This window comes from Tupaia chinensis, unplaced genomic scaffold, assembly GCF_000334495.1.
Source record: "Tupaia chinensis unplaced genomic scaffold, TupChi_1.0 Scaffold000710_1, whole genome shotgun sequence".
NCBI lineage: Eukaryota > Metazoa > Chordata > Mammalia > Scandentia > Tupaiidae > Tupaia > Tupaia belangeri.
In genome coordinates this window covers 1,381,467-1,385,631 of record NW_006160234.1, presented here as the reverse complement: position 1 = coordinate 1,385,631, position 4,165 = coordinate 1,381,467, and the positions used below count along the sequence as shown (strand labels likewise).

Sequence of the window (4,165 nt, the reverse complement as noted above, 5' to 3'; positions counted from 1 at the left end):
CTTTCCCTAAGTTCCTAGACTTTTTGCTACTTGAATTTCTTTAGAGATTTGGCAAAAGATTTTGAGTCTCTAACGTCTTATCCCAATCAGCATTACATAGAATCTTCTAGAATGCTTAGACACTGGAGTGAGGAGGATCTAGGAAGATATCACAGTCCTGTCTCTTAAGGAGTTTGCAACACAGAGGGGAAATAGCTACACAACTGACTTTGACATAAGGCAGAATAAAGTAAATGTTAGATAGAAGAGCAAAGAACATGTTGTAGAAAGGAAAAGAAAGAAGTGATGACACCCAACCAGAGCGGGTGTCATCTACATGGAGTTTTTAGAATTTCAGTAGAACGAACAATGTTGGAAAAGTCACATCAGGCTCAGAAAACAGCAAGGGCAAAAGCGAAGAGAAATGAAGGAAGCAACCAGCAGCCAGTGAGGTTGAAGTAAATGGTGAGTAAAAGGAAGAAAGTGAGAGTGGACAATTGAGTGAATGCTCTAAGCAGAGGAGACTCTTAATTTTTTTTTTTTAAGGAAAAAGTAGAATACCAAGAACTCTACTTTATAAAGCCAATTTCGATGACTATGAAATACTCTACAGAATTGAGAAAAAGTCAGCATTTTTCTCTGAAGGAAATACAGGAAACGGTTTGGTTGTTGGGGAAGTCATGACATATTTTTCTATGTGACTTTCCCAACAACCCAATATGTTACAGTGCTTGGAACATCCTATTCTCCCTACAAACTCTAACCCGTTTCTCCCTGTGAAATGGTAAATTATTTGTGGGGCAGAGACATAAAAGATGCCAAAAAGGAGAGAGAGTGATAGAGTCTCAGTCATGATGGAAAAATTTGGGGGCGAAGGCAAAATGTACAGTGATGCAATTCTGGGACCTTTTGACCCTATCAGTATGAAAACTATTTAACAGTTTACAGACGATATCACGAGAATAGAGTCAAGGTTTCCAGAAGAAATCATTTCCATTTTCACAGTTAAAGAGCTCAGAGATAAAAAGCACTAGAAATCTAAGAGGCATTGATTGCAAAGTGAACTTAGAAGCTCAGGCTGAATATCTCCAGTGCAGGAACAAGAGTGATAATTGTGGATCATGCATGACAAAAGTAAAATATGTAGCGACTAGTGGCATTCTAGAAGATTTGGAAAGTATATATTGACATAGACGATAATATGAAGACCGAGGAGTGTTGATTTGCTTTTTGGGTGGTGCCACCACTCAGTGACCCTCCTTGGCTGCCTTGACACTTGGCGGCGTGACCCTTAGGAGGGGAGGAGGCAAGAGGAATTAGATTTGGGAATGCAGAGCATCTAACCTGCACTATCATTTTTTAAAAGTGTATTTACTTATTTCTTCCACAAACTATCATTTATAATGAGGGCTCAATAATTTCTGTTATTTAGTCACAATAGTTAACGAGGAATTTGAAAATTCTTAAGAGCAAGTCGCCGGCATGGTTTTCTGTAAGAGGACCAGCCATTGCCCTCCCAAGGACCCTCCTCATGTTAACCTGATTGGGCTTTGACTTCTGATCAAAAACAAGAGGCCAATACCTTCTCCTACTGCTATCCTGAGTGGTCTTCCAGGATTACCCTCCTATGTCTTGTAAAACATGCACTTTCTTATAAATGTAAGTTATTGAAGTAGTTGGAGACATTTATGGGGTTAAGGAAACAACAGCCAAGCTCCACTAGGTGGCGCTGCAGATCACACAAAGAGGGCAGTGAGAGAAGCCCCGGGTGACTTTCCACTGTGAAAGGATCAAGTGAAGCCTGTGTTTGCTTCTGTGCCTGGAGGAGGGAAACAGCCTGAATTAAGACTTGAGAATATGAGGGTCCCAAGCCTGGTTTCTGTTTCTAACCACCAAGCAATCGTAAGCAAAACCCTTAAAGTTTCTACATCTAAGTTTTGTTTGTTATGAAATAGAAGGAAAGCCATCTTCATTGCTGAGAGAGCTATGTGGGGTGCAATTTGCACTGAGTATCTCTGGGAACTCCTTCCAGCTCTCTAAGACTGGGAATATTGTTCCCATCTTATAGTTGAGAAGACTGAGGTGCATCAAAAGTAACATCCGGCTTGTGGTTTGGGGTCATGACACACACACTGTGCCTTAATTTCTAGCCACTCCAGTTGACTATGAGTTCCTGGTAGATGATCTCATTGTTTTTGATTAAAATACAGATCTTTACCTGGGGTCCACAGAAGTCCAAGTGCATTGCAGTTTAGGTTCCTTCCTTGGTTACCTTGTGTATCTCATTTAATGTGTTTTAAAAGCATTATTCTAAGAAGTATCCATGGCACAAAAGCAGTTAAGAGCCCCTGGCTGAGACGGTCCATGTGTCTGGGCCCAGCATCTTCATTTACAGAGTGGGGAGGTGACTCACTTGCCTTCTAGCTGGTCCTCGTTGCTACATGTGCTCTCGGAGCGCCATGGGCAGTGGAAAGCTATTCAGGAAAAAGGAACTGATAAGAGGACTCAGCTCAAACCGCCACACCTGGAGGGAGAAAGCAGGAAAAGCGCAGACCAAGCAGCCAGCCCTGGACAGCCGGCTTAGGGATTCTCCACGCTCATAAGCTTCAGGCTTTTAAGACTCAGGGCTAGACTCTGTCAGATCCCATGCACAGGCCCATCACCGGGGTCATCCCCAAGACGCTAACTGCGCACCAAGTGGTCTCAGCGGGAGGCAGAGGAAGGCGCCCAGAAGCTTTGGACGAAGCAGTAAATGTGCTTACACATGAGCCCTCTGGATTGGGAGCAGGGCTTATCTCTTCTGTCCAGTAATTCCAGCTAACCCTCTTACTGTCCAACGAGTACTCAATGGTAGAACCGATAATGCTAACAATAAACGGAGGCCTTCCTGAAATGAATGCACGTGGCATTTCCACATGAAAATGTGTGAAGTATTCCCCGGGCCTTAATAGAATAAGCTGGCTGCTCTTCAGCATCCCTCTGGGGCCCAGGTAGCCGGGACTCTGAGAAATTGCTCTTCTGTCCAGCCCATCTCTACTTGGAGGGATACACGAGGCTTTTTCATTCCCACTTCATATTAAAAACAAAATACACTTTGAGAATTACCTCAGCAGAGTAATGTGAGAATTCATAGATGCCCAGTCCCACTCGTGCATGCTAGTCAATGCTGCTGCTTTAAAAGCTGAGGTCCCGTGGGAAGCCTGGGTTCGAGTCCCAGCTCACCCTAAAAACAGTTGTAGCTATGGCCACACCTCTCCTAGACTTCCAAGGCCACACTCAGGGCCTGGAAGGAGGACAGGAAAGGATGAAGGAGGCCAGATTTGTGGGCTCAGTGGTGGACTCACACACAAGAGAGAGAGCCCGATTAGAGAATAGGGTGTGGAGCCAGGTAAGAGCCAGGCTTGTGCCGAGCGTCATGGCCACGCCAGCACTCCAGCTTAAGCCTGGAGGCACCGGGACCTCCTGTCTCCTGACTCCAGTGAGAACTGGCCACTGGAGCTGGGGGTTGGGGCACAGTCTGCAACAAGGGACCCAGCTCTGGCCTGGGGGTGGGCCTTCCTACATGGGTCTCCTCTGAGAGGGAGGGGCTCACCTGGACCCCTGGAGAATGGTTCTGCTAAGGTTCGTGGGACACAGTAAATCCCTGGGCTTTCTTACTTCCTACTCTCTGGAGGGTGTGTAGGTGTGAAGGACTTTGCCCCCATGGGCATCCTGGGCCATGAGGCCAAGCCTAGAATCTGCCCTGTGGCACCTCTGGTGCATCCCTGAGGTTATTAGCTCAAGGTGGTCTGGAGGGGGCAGAGAAGGGAGCTGGTTGCACGGGGCCAATTAGGCACAGCGGCTGCTGCGTCACTGTTTTAAAAAAGCAGCGAGCCGATGTGGTATCTGGGGCCAAATGAGGGGACGTTCTGTGACTGCCATCGCTAGGGCTCTCAGCAGCCTAGTGCTCCCTGGATGTCTGTGTGACTGCCTGCCAGGAGCACTCTTAGAGAAATAGGAGGGAGAGGAAGAGAGGAATGGCAGGGAGAGGAGGAGAGGGAGGGCAGGGAGAGGAGGAGAGGAGGGCAGGGAGAGGAAGAGGGAGGACAGGGAGAAGAGAGGGAGGGCAGGGAAAGGAGGAGAGGAGGGCAGGGAGAAGGAGGACAGGGAGAGGAGGAGAGGGAGGGCAGGGAGAAGAGGAGAGGGA

General features: G+C 47.1%; 1 protein-coding gene across 1 annotated transcript in view; it reads left to right on the top strand.

The window, feature by feature from the left end:
- The window catches only part of ASTN1 (astrotactin 1), a gene marked incomplete at its 5' end in the record, with an annotated part of 375,021 nt that overhangs the window by 351,219 nt on the left and 19,637 nt on the right, over positions 1 to 4,165 (top strand). The gene's annotated exons all lie outside the window — the stretch shown is intronic.